At 37.6% G+C, this 15612-nt stretch overlaps 1 long non-coding RNA gene across 1 annotated transcript; it reads left to right on the top strand.

Moving 5' to 3' along the window:
- Positions 1-235: 235 nt before the first annotated feature.
- Positions 236-3930, top strand: LOC115834449. The gene is made up of 2 exons (XR_004029339.1): positions 236-2328; positions 2430-3930. It is a non-coding gene; the product is annotated as an uncharacterized LOC115834449 (long non-coding RNA).
- Positions 3931-15612: the final 11682 nt, after the last annotated feature.

Below are 15612 nucleotides of genomic sequence, written 5' to 3' on the forward strand. Positions count from 1 at the left end.
ATGCCTGTAATCCCAGCACTTTGGGAGGCTGAGGCGGGTGGATCATGAGGTCAGAAGATCGAGACCATCCTGGCTAACACGGTGAAACCCCGTCTCTACTAAAGACGCAAAAAATTAGCCAGACGTGGTGGCGGGCACCTGTAGTCCCAACTACTCGGGAGGCTGAGGCAGGAGAATAATGTGAACCCGGGAGATGGAGCTTGCAGTGAGCCCAGATCGCACCACTGCACTCCAGCCTGGGCGACAGAGCAAGACTCCATCTCAAAAAAAAAAAAAAGTTTATTTGGCTCACAATTCTGGATGACGGGAAGGTTGAAGGTTGGGTGTCTGCATCTGGTGAGGGCCTCATGCTGCTTCCACTCATGGTAGAAGGGGAAGAGGCACTATGTGTGTAGAGATCACATGGCCAGAGAGTGAGGGTGGAAGTGCCAGGTTTTTTTTTTTTTTTTAAAAAACTAGCTTTGGTGGGAACTCCCTCACCCCTGTTCCCCACAGGAAGGCATTAATCTATTTATGAGGGATCTACCTGCCATAACCCAGACACCCCACTAGCCCCCATCTCCCAACACCATCACACTGGGGATTAAATTTCAACGTGGGATTTGGAGAGGACAAATATCCAAACCATAGCAGTCTTACAGTATTTAAATTAGAGTCATTTGTGGAGTTTCTAAAAGGTATGCATTCCTAGGCCCCTCTCAGGTTAGATTTATGAACACGGATCCCCAGTCTGAATTTTAAAACAGCAAAATCTCATACTGGTTCTACAGATTATTCTGATGCACAATCTGGATTAAGAACCACTGTCCTGTAGTCGTGAAGTCTATATATTTTGGTATTTTCTTTACCTCTTTTCTAATTAACCAGTCTGAAGGAGTTTGAATTTTGGGGATTGTAGATTGTCTGCAAGAGAAACACATTAACATCTGTGCACATAGAGTCCTTTGTAATAATTTGGGATGATTGACTTTGTGGCTCCAGGTAGGAGAGCCAGGCTTCATGAAAGTTATTCAGTCACTACAGTTTTGGAGGACTGACTCTTAACCCCAATAGGAAATCAGTTGTGCTATTTTAAATTCATAAAGCTATTATAAAGAGCTGCCTCCAGTAAAAAAATACATATGCCACATACCCACAAACAGCAATATTAATCCTTCATTATTGGAGTTAGACCTTATAATCAAAAAGCAAATTATTTAAGATAAAATTACCATTGAGGAGTTTAATACTTTTCAAGGAATCTTCACGTCAGCCTTGATCCCAGACCAATAGAATGGAATAACAACAGGAATGTTTAGCATTTCTATGCAGAGAGAAATCCAAAAGTTTGTCCTATGTGAGATTTTGCTTTTCCCATCTTTTTGAAACTGATCAGCAGATACATAAGAACCTGGAAGAAGCTGCTCGATTAAGGTTTAAAAAAAAAAAGCAATTGTTAGCAATGTGGTGCTGAAATCAAGACTTAACTTTGAAGTGTCAGGAATGATAACCTCCCATCCACTTCATGTGATTTTTAAAAATATGTTTTATATATTTCTCCAGGTATTAAAGTGGATGTCCACCTTTGCCATTTCAGAACCTAAAGGCAGAATCTAATGATAAAATGAAGACAACCTAGTTGTCTTCTAATAACCTAGTTCTAATAATATTCTCAAATATTTTCATCTAGAGTAAATATTTACTGTTGGCTTTGTATTCTGGGAATTAGCCCAAGACTATGCTGCTCAAATGGGTGCAAATATACTCTCAGGTTGCAATAGCATGACTAGTGGTATTTGAAGCAATAATTGTTCCATCTTGGATTATCGGTTTTGCTCTTTGATTTGGTAAAGTTTTTGTTTTTCTACTCGTGCCAGTTGTATTAAAATGTTACTAGGTTAAAAACAAACACAGATATGTTTATTCATTACTGTATCCCTGTAATAATGCCTGGCATGCAGTAGGCCCCTTATATTTGTTGAATGAATGAATTATAGAATAGAGTGCAAAATTAATTCTAATGTATTTTAAAGTAAAGCATGAGAGTTCAAAGAAATGTCGTATTTGCCATCTACAACTTGGAATAATGTTCCTTGATCCTGCTTTACTTCATGCACTTTTGCCAGCAGAGGTGGATGCCTTAGGGAAAAAGTTGGATAAATGCTGATCTAAGGCAACACGTCTAAATGGTTATGTGAACATTTCCCAGTTGAGGTAAAACTAAGAGGAGTGATAATAACATCTCATCAATTTAAAGGACAAGTTCACTGATCGTACTGTCATACTCCAGAGATACATGTGCCAAGAAGCAAAGAGATGCACTCTTGTATTCCAGAAAAAAGATGATTTGTAAGTGTTCAGTATTTGTGTGGCAGCCCTTTTAGGTGTAATGAAGTGTAACAGAAAAGTAAGTGAACTACTTCACATAGCTCTCAATGTTTGTCTTTCAGAGGACATACGAGTCAGGCAGCAGAAGTTGGATCCGTTGTATGATTGTGTGTCAAAATGAGAGTCACACACTTCAAGAACTGTAGGAACTAATTTTAGAAAAAGACTCTTCAGAACAGATGACACATGAAATGTGAGTTTATGTAAACATGTAAATTTGAGTAGCATTAGTTTGTTTTCTGTTTAGGAACTGTTTCCGGGTGACAAAGATGAAAGAATGCTGCCAGAAAAGTATATTGTTAAATTTTCAGGCCTCCATTGGTGAAGTTTCAAGTAACCTTTCGCTTAAGTTACTTGTGTCAGAGGATGGATGACAGGGTCATTTAAATTGTTGGACAAAGCCATGAAAGGACTTTTAAAATTTTGTCATAAAAATAGCCAATGATGTTTTTAATTTTACATCTAAAACTAATTTGCATTATCCTGTGTTAGTGACTGAATCTCAACTCAGTCCTCTTTTTCAGTTCAACTTTTGACAACCTTATTTTCATTGACACCATGGACAGCACAGTAAAAAAATACACAAATTTCCTTTGCAGTTATTGATATGGAATGATCACTTTAAAAGAGCCATCAAATACGCCTACATATTGAGCCACTCTTTATCATTAAGGTGAAAAGTTCATTCGTTTAAGGTATTTGAGTGCTACTATGCGCCAGCCTTTCTTTGTGATAATGTTAATGTTTTTTTTTCCCTCCCCTCCATGAAGGGAAGAAAAAAAAATTAATTCAGCCATGAATTTTAATATTCTGGCCAGCACCTTATCCGTTTGTAGCCATGCCAACAAATTTATTCTGTGATAGACCAAACTTACAAAGTCACTCTGCAATTTTAGTAAGCCCCATTCCCAACATGAGTGCACTGTCCACGGTCCTGAACCATCAATGCTAAATGGTATTTAGTTGTTGATCTTCATCCTGTCATGCAGCTAAATATTCCAGGAATACTGAACCAAGTGAGGAGAAAGATAGCAGTGGGTTGCTGCAAAAGAGGTGAGGGGAGGGGAGAGATAGCAAGTGAGAAAAAGAGACTAGTGGTGATGTTTTTAAATAATTGAAGTAAAAAAGAGAGAGAGAAGATGTTCTACTCAGTCCACCAAAGCTTTTTAATTTCCTTACATAATTAACATGATGAATTTTTAAATAATTGTTATATTTAGTTTTGTTCTTCCACCTTTTGGCTATTTCTACTACATATTTACTTATCGTAAAAAATACTTCTAGACCTTCCTCTTATAGCTATTGCCTATCTCTACCTTTGCAGCTGTTCTCCTTTAAAGAATAGTCTCCATTAGTTTTCTTGACTTTGTCATCTCCCTGCACAAAGATGAAGGGTATTTAGCTCTGAAAATCCTTTACTGTTGAATATTTAGATTGTTTTCAGTTTTTACATAATGAACAATGAATCATGGGATTATTGGCTGCAAATAAATTGGAAACGTAAAAGGAGTTTTAAGTTTAAATTTTTTAAAAAACAGGTAAAAAGAAAATATTTGCCAAAGATTAAGGGTTGCAAAGCTACCTCATGATGCACTCTTATACCAATACTAAAATAAAACTTCATAACAACAAAATTAGTGATTGGGAAATTACAATTTTGATGAACTTGGCATTTCAATCAAAGTCATATTTGCCACCATTCTCTCAGTAGCTTTAGGCCAATTTCCAAATTGCTTTTGACAAATTAGTTTTATTTGTTTATATTATATTATATATATATATATAATATACATATTTAAATTATATTTATAATTCTTTCAGTCAGATTTCCTGGAGAACAATAGTTGTTAGGTGCCTACCGGAAAATAGGACTAGAAAGTCATGTTGGAGCCATATTGTGGAAGGCCAAGGAAGTAGGATGGGAGCAAAGGTCATGTCAATTGTATATCAAGCTTATATTTTATGCAAACTAACCCATTCCTACCACATATATTATTGAAAAATTATTCACCTGCTATTTTATCAATGTCATTTATAAATTAAAATTTTTCTTATTATAACTATATCTTAAAAACACCAATAAAATTGCCAGATCACTGATATTCCTGCTTTCATTATTATAAGATAATGTATCAGTTCTTCAAATACACTTTTGAGTAGAAGGATGGAACTGAAAATTGATTTGGGTTTATTTAAAAGAGAAAGAAACCTTTCAATAATCCTAAATCTCAGATTTTTAATAGCATTTTTATTGTTTGAGTATGGCCAGTTTCCTATTTATTTCCTATTTCTTATTGTTTGACAGTGCCCATTTATGTAGGAAAATCAAAATGGGAAAGTACATTAGAAAACTTATAAACCCTTCAACTTAAAGATGTATGATATTGGTATCTGGTTGCATAAGTTTCTAGTCAGAGGTTTTTCTAGTCATTTCTGTTCAAAAGTGGGATCCACCAGAATGTACACGTGATGACGGACCTTGTCTGTCTGTTCCCCAGTTTATTGTTACTATGAGAATAATGCCTAGCAGAGAGCAGGCAGTCTGTAAATACTTGTTGAGTGTATAAATGAATAAGTCGTTTTGTACTACTGTTCTGTAACGTACTGTGATTTTTATTTTATTTTTTTGAGATAGGGTCTCACTTTGTCACCCAGGCTGGAATGCAGTGGCGTGATCTCAGCTCACTGCAGCCTTGACCTCATGTGCTCAAGCCATCCTCCCACCTTAGCCCCCAGATTAGCTGGGACTACAGGCATGCACCACCACACCTGGCTAATTATTATTATTATTGTTGTTGTTTGTATTTTTTGTAGAGATGGGGTTTCACCATGTTGCTCAGGGTGGTCTTGAACTCCTGAGCTCAAGCAATCCACATGCCTCAGCCTCCCAAAATGCTAGGGATTACAGGCATAAGCCACCACACCTGGCCCCTGTAATTTTTAAAATACACAATTTGTCAGATATATAGGTTGGGATAAACGAAAATGTGACAAAAGGAGCGTCCCTCTGCCAATTTAGAAATATGCATAAAAATACTTAAAGATACACGAAGCTTTGGGAAATTGCCATACACACACTCTACCCCCAGTATACCAGTATTTTACAGATTTTAAAACCAGTAACAAATATTTATTTACAATACCATTCTGCCTAAAATTTACCTATTAGCCAGATTGCTTCATGCATTTGGTCAAATTGCATTTAGTCAAATTGTTTTCAGCCAAACCTTATGCGCACATGCTAGCCAGTGGGATTATAAGAGACAAGAGATGTAGCCTGTCTTCTTGAGGTATTCTCATATTTCCAGGCACATAAATACAGTATTGAATGAAAATTTACAGGATGCTCCAGGGTCACAAAGGAGGGACATCTAAGTTAACCTGGGATTGGGATGGCCCAAGGAGCCTTCTCAAAAGAAGTGCTTGAAATGACCAGTTGAAGGGCAGGAGCTATGTTTTATTTGACTTCATATTTACTGCTTTGTAGATAATCTATACCAAATAATTATTGGATGAAATAATCATTGAAATCTGAAATAATTATTCATGTAGTAATTTATTGGATGAATAAATGAAATCAAGTTGAAGATGATGGGAACATATTTAAACTGTTGTATCTTGGGATTTAAGCTGGATGAAAAAATAAGTCAAAGGAAGCATTTATGTGGGGAGAAATGGAAGCTACATATCTCTTTTTTAAAATCAAAGATTATTCCTAATGGAAAATAAGGAAAAGAGAAAATTTGAATTCTAGGAGATTGAGATGGGAGAGAAGCATAAGAGACTTAGGTTTCTGAGAAGTTCTTTCAGATAATGACAATTCAAGAGTGGTTCTTTGAGGTAGGAGATGGCTGAAATGGGGCAAAAATAATAGTTATTTAATAATATTAATAAGTTATGAGGTTAGAATGTTGAGGACAGGTTATATAGAGGACATTGAAACTGCCAAAGATATGGTAACTCGGATATGTTAGTTGGTCTTAACTCAAAAGGTAAAAAGACAGTCATAATCTTATATTCCTGTAATTTGCACCAGATTTAAACGATAGAATACTGAGCTCAAAGACTCAGAAATGGTTTATTTTGATTAGATGCTTCCCAAATGGCATTAATATCTAAAGAGAAAAAAAGAAAAAGAAAAGAAAAAAAATCCCAACAAAACTTAGATTTTTCAAGATACGAGACTATTGCGGCTAAAACTATGCAAAAAAGATAAAAAAAATATTTCTACACTTTCATTGGAAAGATGAATTGCATGTGCAGGTGGCAAGATGAATGTGTGCAGGTGACCTAGCCCAGGTAGTGGTCTCAATGTGAATGCTTATGCTAAATATGTCCCTAGAAATAAATATACTGGATTAAAATGATCCTGAATTAATTCATCTAAACATTAAAATAACTGGCTTTTCTACTTCAAACACAATTTTGCTTAGAAGATCTTTCAATACTGAAGCAAAGAAGTGGCCTTGGGGCTCTCTATCGGTAGAAATCTGGGATAAAAATGTGTGTGTGGGTGTGTGTGTGTGTGTGGTCAGAATGTGGAGTTCAAGCCACTGCATCTGCAGTGAGGAAGAAAGGAAATGAGTTGGGTTGGGAATGCACCTAATCCCCTCCAGTATTAAAAGGTGGAAAAATGCCAGTGAAAGTTCAAGGTTCAAGATTATTGCAAAGGTGGGTAGGGTTATTAAATCACATATTTAAATAACAGTGCAGTGCAGAGCCATATTGGAGCCTGAAGCAAAGGAAAAATTTGTGTTATTTAACATTCTGATGTTTATTTTGTACATCACAGATTTTACATTAATTTTGATTTTTATAAATACTGCATTAAAATATTATTTCTTTTGATTAGTGAGTTTTAGTGCCTCCTTAAAGTTTGCACCTGAGACCAATGCCTCACTCACCTCACCATAGTCCTCAGCAGATCAAGAAGACTTTCAGGTTCCCTGACCTCCATCTCCCTGACCATTAGGCAGAAAGGCCTGTAAATGGAACCACATGGGGTTTCAGGCAAGGGAGTCTTAATTGCTGAAATGATAGTGCTCAATGGATGAACAAAATGAAGCCATGTTATTGCTGGCCCCAAACAGATGGTTAAACGAACTATCTGTATGATAAAAGGACCTGAAAATCACTGGGATGTGGGCTGTTGCTACATGCCCAAGACATTGAAAAATAGGTTATTGATTTTGGTCACATCCAGTCCAAACATATCTAAATGTGGTAGAACCATGAAATTAAATTGAATTATACTCCATATATGGTGGTTTTGTTTATATGATGGAACTTAGGCTGTTTTGAAAATACAGATCTAGAACATGTTTCACCTATACTTTTGGGATAAAGTTTTTTGGAAACCTTCTTGATAACTCTTGATATTATTTGGGATGTATTTTCTGATGTTTAAATTTTATTTTTAAGATGTCAGATGGATTAATCTCTAAAGTTCCTTGTAAGAAGCTAGGATCTGTTACTAAAGTTGTTTACAAGATAATTATTTTCCTTTTAAAAGGTAAAGCCATGAAAATAATGTCAAAGGAGAGAGTTAGGGAGATCTTCAAAGGTATGCATTTAATGTGTTGTTCCTTTCCTTGCTACTATCAACTAATTTTATGGGATTCTATTTGAGATAGGAAGTATCTCTGTGCATGTGTACTTTTTATATAGGAGGGTTGGGGTTTTCTCTTTCTGACACTGACACTCAACTGATAATGAACCTCCACACTTTGAGCCAGCCCCAGGGAGCTTGAGCACAAGAGAAAAAAAGATAGTGAAGATTTAACATTTAAATCTTAATATTTTAGTTCATCACTGAAATTTGACACATTGCTTAGTATGAAGATATATGATACAGTTGATCAGACTTGTGAAAAAATGATGAGAATTGGAATAATAGGCTCTTTAACTGTGGAAGCTTGAAAAAAAATTCTTGAAGCCCTGATTCTCAATTTCCTCATCTGTAAAATTAGGACAATAATACTTCCTTAATATAAATAACTTAGAAACATTGATCAACTTGTTCCAAATTGGTCACTTACCAGGGAAGGAAGTTTTTCAAGAGATTTTGTCTATAAATCCCTTATCTTTCACATTTCACCTATTCCACTTAACCCTACACAATTAACTTACAGTGAAGAAGTATAATCCTTCCTCTTCTTTTTGCCATTATTTAAAAATATATATATATATAAATTCAAGAAAAGAAATAAAATAATATTTTGATATGCAGACTGTACCTCACTCAGCTACAACTGCATAAATGCTGTCATGCATTCACATCTGTGGCAACAAAACGTTCTCAATTTAGAACAATTCTGAAGGGCATCACAGCTCCTTAGCTCCCTATTCAGATTTATCTGTTGTCTCTGTTGTAGCTGCATTGTAGTTCAACTTTTGACTCTGCCCAATCGTGCTTCTTTGATTTCCTCAAAGACTGTTCCTAAGAGTACTTCATCTTCATGTAAATCTGAGACTACTTCCTGGGGGAGCCAAAACTAAAACATCTTATAAAATGATTTAAATCACCAAGGTGACTTAGTGGCAGCAGAGCAGTAGATCAGAACTAGCTAAGGGCACAGTTTGGAAGGATGAGTCTTGAGCTAGTGCCTTTGGCTAGTGCCCATAGACCCCAACTATTGCTAGAGAAAGTGATTCTAGGTGGGCCTTGGAAATGTGTGGGAGCACATATCTATACAGCAGCACCTCACTCTACCAGCACCAATTTACTGTGTTAGTCTATCGTCACACTACTGATAAAGACATTACCAAGACTGGGTAATTTATAAAGAAAAATAGGTTTAATGGACTCACAGTTCCACGTGGCTGGCGAGGCCTCATAATCATGATGGAAGGTGAAAGGCACGTCTCACATGGCAGCAGACAAGAGAAGAGAATGAGAGCCAAGCAAAAGGGGTTTCCCCTTATAAAACCAACAGATCTCTTGAGATTTATTTGCTAGCACAAGAACAGTTTGGGGAAAACTACCCCTATGATTCCCTGGGTCCCTCCCACAACACAAGGGAATTATGGGAGCTACAATTCAAGATGAGATTTGGATGGGGACACAGCCAAACTATATCACTAATGTACCTCATGAAATAGCTAACAAAATATTAGCAAATGGAATCTAGCTATTTAAAGGATTATTCAGGATGGTTAAGTGCAGTGAATCACATGAATACAAAGTTGGTCTAAACATCCAAAAATTACCTTTATGAAATATACAATACAATGAAGAAAATATAATAGCATCATATTAGGCAAAGAAAAGTTACTTGACCAAATCAAAACTCAATTTTGATATAAAATTCTCAGCAAATTAAGATAGAAAGGTACTTTGTAAACCTGATAAAGAAGATCTACAAGAAACCTACAGATAACATCACACATAACAGAGAAAGACTAATGCTTTCCTCTCAAAGTAGGAAACAAGGTAAGGATCATTCCTATCATTTTTATTTAACATTAGGTTTTACCCAGTGCAATAAATAAAATAAATAGAAAATAAAGGCAGCCAGTTTAGAAAGGAAGGAATAAAACTCTCTTTATTCTCAAAAACTTAATATTGTATTCTCAAGATGTTTACAAAAACAATTCTAGAAATAATTCTTAGTAAGATCATGAGGTACAAGAATATTATATTTCTGTATAATGATAAAAACAAATTAAGACAAAATGCAATTTGCACTTAGCACCAAAAAATAAAACACGTAAGAATAAACTTAACAAAAGAAATGCAAAATCTTTACACAACAAAATGTAAAACATTAGTGAGATAATTTAGAGGATCAAAATAAATAGGAAGATTCATCAAGACCAGGTGTATTAGTCTATTCTCATGATGCTGATAAAGACATACCCAAGAAGGGGAGATTTACAAAAGAAAGAGATTTAATGGACTTACAGTTTCACGTGGCTGGGGAAGCCTCACAATCGGTGGAAGTCAAGGAGGGGCAAATTATGTCTTACATGGATGGCAGCAGGCAAAGAGATCTCATTAGATATATTTACTATCATGAGAACAGCATGGGAAAGTCCCGCCACCGTGATTCAATTACCCCCAACCAGTTTCCTCCCACAACATGTAGGAATTGTGGGAGTTACAATTCAAGATGAGGTTTGGGTGGGGACACAGCCAAACCATATCATTCTGCCCCGGCCCGTCCCAAATCTCATGCCCTCACATTTCAAACCCAATCATGCCTTCCTAACAGTCCTCCAAAGTCTTAACTCATTTCAACATTAACTCAAAAGTCTATAGTCCAAAGTCTCATCTGAGACAAGGCAAGTCCTTTCCACTTATGAGTCTGTAAAATCAAAAGGAAGTTAGTTACTTCCTACGTACAGTGGAGGTATAGGAATTGGGTAAATATAGCCATTCCAAATGGGAGACATGGGCCAAAACAAAGGGGCTATAGGCCCCATGCAGTTTCAAAATCCAGTGGGGCAGTCAAATCTTAAAGCCCCAAAATGATCTCCTTTAACTCCATATACAAATGGCCAACAATCATATGAAAAAATCCTCAACTTCACTAATTATCAGGGAAATGCAAGTGAAAAGCACAATGAGATACCATCTTACTCCCACAAGAATGCCCATAATCAAAAAATCAAAAAATAATAGATGTTGGCATGGATGTATTGAAAAAAGGAACACTTCTACACTGCTGGTGGGAATGTAAACTAGTACAACCACCATGGAAAACAATGTGGAGATTCCTTACATAACTAAAAGTAGAAATACCATTTGATCCAGCAATCCCACTACTGGGTATCTACTCAGAGGAAAAGAAGTCGTTATACAAAAAAAGATACTTGCACACTCACGTTTATAGCAGCACAATTTGCAATTGCAAAATGTGGAACCAGCCCAAATGCCCATCAATCAACAAGTGGATAAAGAAACTGTTGTGTGTATGTATATACACACACACACACACACACACACACACACACACACACACAATGGAATACTACTCAGCCATAAAAAGGAATGAATTAATGGCATTCGCAGCAACCTGGACGTAATTGGAGACTATTATTCTAAGTGATGTAACTCAGGAACAGAAAACCAAACATATGATCTCACTCATAAGTGGGAGCTAAGCTCTGAGGATGCAAAGGCATAAGAAGGGTAAAATAGACTCTGGGGACTCAGGGGAAAGGGTGGGAAGGGGGTGAGGGATAAACGACTACAAATTGGGTCCAGTGTATACTGCTTGGGTGGTAGTACTCCAAAATCTCACAAATCACTAAAGAACTTACTCATTAACCAATTACCACCTGTGCCCCAAAAGCCTATGAAAATAAATTTAAAAAAAAATTGGGATAAACAGAAAAGAGCATATTTAACAGCCATCTACTGGGCTGAAAAACTACAGACTGCAGGTGCCATAGAAGTTCCACACCCGTGATACCACTGCCCTTTCCGGGGATCCCCCATGCTTGAGCCACTGTGTTACTGGAAAGCAGTCCCAATCCAGATGCCAAGAGAAGGTTCTTGAACCTTTCACAAGAAAGAATTCAGGGTGAGTCCATAAAGCAAAGTGAAAGATAGTTAATTAAGAAAATAAGAGAATAAAAGAATGGGTACTTCATAGGCAGAGCAGTGGCATGGGCTGCTCGACTGAATATACTTCTAGTTATTTCTTGATTATACGCTAAACAAGGGGTGGATTGTTCATGAGTTTTCTGGGAAAGGAGCAGAGATTTTCCAGAACTGAGAGTTCCTCCTCTCTTTAGACTATATAAAGTAACTTCCAGACATTGTCATGGCATTTGTAAACTGTTATGGTGCTGGTGGTAGTGTCTTTTAGCATAATGCATTATAATTAGCGTATAATGAGCATTGAGGACAACCAGAGATCACTTGCATCGCCATCTTGGTTTTAGTGGGTTTTGACCAGTTGCTATACCACATCCTGTTTTATCAGCAAAGTCTTTGTGACCTGTACCTTGTGCTGACTTCCCATCTCATCCTATGACTAAGAATGTCTAGCCTCCTAAGAATGCAGCCCAGTAGGTCTCAGCCTTATTTTACCCAGCCCCTATTCAAGATGGAGTCACTCTGGTTTGAAAGCCTCTGACAACTGCATCACCCGATCACACAGAGAAAAACCCCACAGTCCCCTCTGACTTCGGCAAGCACAGAGAACTGGTGGGTCCCAGGTAATAATGGATTGCCTGGTGACTACCCTTTGGTGCTGACTGTCCCTAAGGGAATACAGAAAGCACAGCTTGCCAAAGCCCCCTTTAGGACAAAGGAAACATGAGTATAAGTGCCAGTAGCTGAAAGGGACACCACCAAGGCCCAGGAATGGACTTGGAGAGAGAGTCATGTCTTGTCTTCCACCACTCCTCACCAGAACACTGCTTCAGATGCACTAAAATAAAAATAGGCAAATACGGTGAGTAAGAGTCTATCTGCTGGCTCTCACTGTTAAGTGCTACCAACTGGAAGGCAGCCTGAATTGTATCACGAAACAAAATTACATTGCTACAACAAGCAACATCTTAGAAAGCCACTGCATGAACCTAACTGCAAACAAGGAACCTATACAGAGCCTTGGCACCCTAAAAGCACCTAGAAATGAAGCCAATTGATCAGACATCATATACACCACTGTTGTATCTCTAAGGGGACAAAGATTTAAAAATAAAGAAAATCCATCCAAATGATAGCAAATTAAAAAAGAGAGAAGAATCAGCTATTTCAGATGAGAAAAAACTAGTGCAAGAACTCTGGACATAAAAAAGCCAGAGCATTTTATCATCTCCAAAGAACCCCACTAGCTCCCAAGCAATGGATCCTAAAAAAAGAAATGTCAGAAATGACAGACATAGAATTCAGAATATGGATGGCCAAAAAACTCAACCAGATTCAAGAGAAAAATTAAATCCAACAAAAAGAACCTAGAAAAATGATCCAAGTTTTGAAAGATGACATACGTTTATTAAGAAAGAACTAAGCAGAATTTCTGGAATTGAAAAATTTATGACAGAAATTTCAAATTACAGTTGGAAGCCTTAACAACAGACCAGACCATGCAGAAAAAAGAATTTCTCAGTTCAAAGACCATTCCTTCAAATCAACCCAGTCAGACAAAAATAAAGAAAAAAGATCTTAAAAAATAAATGAAGCCTTTAAGAAATATGGAATTATGTAAAACAATCAATCTTGTGATTCACTGGCATTCATGAGAGAGAAGAGAATGTAAGCAACTTGGAAAACATATTTAAGGATATTGTCTATGAAATTTCCACAAGCTTGCTAGAGAATTCAATAATACACAAAAAATTCAGAGAACTCCTGTGAGATATTACACAAGATGACAATCCTGAAAGCATATAGTCATCAGATTTTCCAAAGTGAACATGAAAGAAACAAACTTAAAGGCAGCTAAAGAAAACAGCCATATCACCTATAAAGGGATGTCCATCAGTCTAACAGCAGACTTCACAAGAGAAATTGTATAAGTCAGAAGAGATTGTGGGCCTGTATGTAGCAATCTTAAAGAAAATAAAGTCCAACTAAAAATTTCATATTCCACCAAACTAAGCTTCATAAATGAAGCAAAAATAAAGTCTTTCTCAGGTAAGCAATCACTAATGGAATCTGTTACTACCAGACCAGCCATATAAGAGATGCTAAGAGTTCTAAACACAGAAATGAAGGAACAATATCTGCTACCACCAAAACATATATAAGTACAATGCCCACAGATGCAACAAAGCAACCACACAATGGAGATTACAAAGCAACAGCTAACAACACCATAACCTCACATAAAAATACTAACCTTCAATGTAAACACTCAAAACACTCCACTTAAAAGACACAGACTAGCAAATTGTATTTAGAAAACAATATCCAGGTCAGGAGAGGTGGTTCACGCCTATTATCCCAGCACTTTGGGAGGCGGAGTTGGGCGGATCATGAGGTCAGGAGTTGGAGACCAGCCTGGCCAATATAGTGAAACCCCGTCTCTACTACAAATGCAAACAAATTAGCCAAGTGTGATGGCGGATGCCTGTAGTCCCAGCTATTTGGGAGGCTGAGGCAGGAGAATTGCTTGAACCCAGGGGGAGGTGGAGGTTGCAGTGAGCCGAGATCGCACCACTGCACTCCAGCCTGGGCGACACAGCAAGACTCTGTCTCAAAAAAAGAAAAACAAGATCCAACCTTCTGCTGTCTTCACAAGACCGGTCTCACATGGAATGACACTCACAGGTTTAAAGCAAATGGATAGAGAAAATAGCACACAAATGAAAACAAACAAACAAACAAAAAAAGCAGGATCCCTTTTTTTCTTTTTCTTTTTTCTTTTTTTTTTTTTTTGAGACAGAGTCTCACTCTGTTGCCCATGCTGGAGTGCAGTGGCACCATCTCGGCTCACTGCAACCTCCACCTCCTGGGTTCAAGCAGTTCACCTGCCTCAGCCTCCCGAGTAGCTGGGACTACAGGCGCGCATCACAATGCCCAGCTAATTTTTTGTATTTTTAGTAGAGACAGGGTTTCACCATGCTGGCTAGGCTAGTCTTAAACTCCTGACCTTGTGATCTGCCCGCCTCAGTCTCCCAAAGTGCTGGGATTACAGGCGTGAGCCACCGCGCGCGGCCAGGATCCCTATTCTTTTTTTTTTTTTTTTTTTTTTTTTTTGAGACAGAGTCTCGCTCTGTCGCCCAGGCTGGAGTGCAGTGGCGCAATCTCGGCTCACTACAAGCTCCGCCTCCCGGGTTCACGGCATTCTCCTGCCTCAGCCTCTCCAAGTAGCTGGGACTACAGGCGCCCGCCACCATGCCCGGCTAATTTTTTTTGTATTTTTAGTAGAGACGGGGTTTCACCGTGGTCTTGATTTCCTGACCTCGTGATCCGCCCACCTCGGCCTCCCAAAGTGCTGCGATTACAAGCGTGAGCCACCGCGCCCGGCCAGGATCCCTATTCTTATATCAGATAAAACAAACTTTAAACCAGAAACAGTATAAAAGGACAAAAGGAAAATACATAATGATGAAGGATTTAATGCAATAAAAAATTTTATACACAACCAGCATTAGAGCACTCAGATGTATAAAGCAATCACTACTAGATCCAAAAAAAGACTTAGCCTTTTTTGAAGTCCCTCCACACAATAATAGTGGAGGGACTTGAACACCCCATTGCAGCATTAGACAGATCATGGAGGCAGAAAACTAATGAAGAAATTCTGGACTTAAAGTCAATATTTGATATCTACAAAATAGTCC

The sequence above is a fragment of the Nomascus leucogenys genome, chromosome 3 (genome assembly GCF_006542625.1).
Source record: "Nomascus leucogenys isolate Asia chromosome 3, Asia_NLE_v1, whole genome shotgun sequence".
Lineage (NCBI taxonomy): Eukaryota > Metazoa > Chordata > Mammalia > Primates > Hylobatidae > Nomascus > Nomascus leucogenys.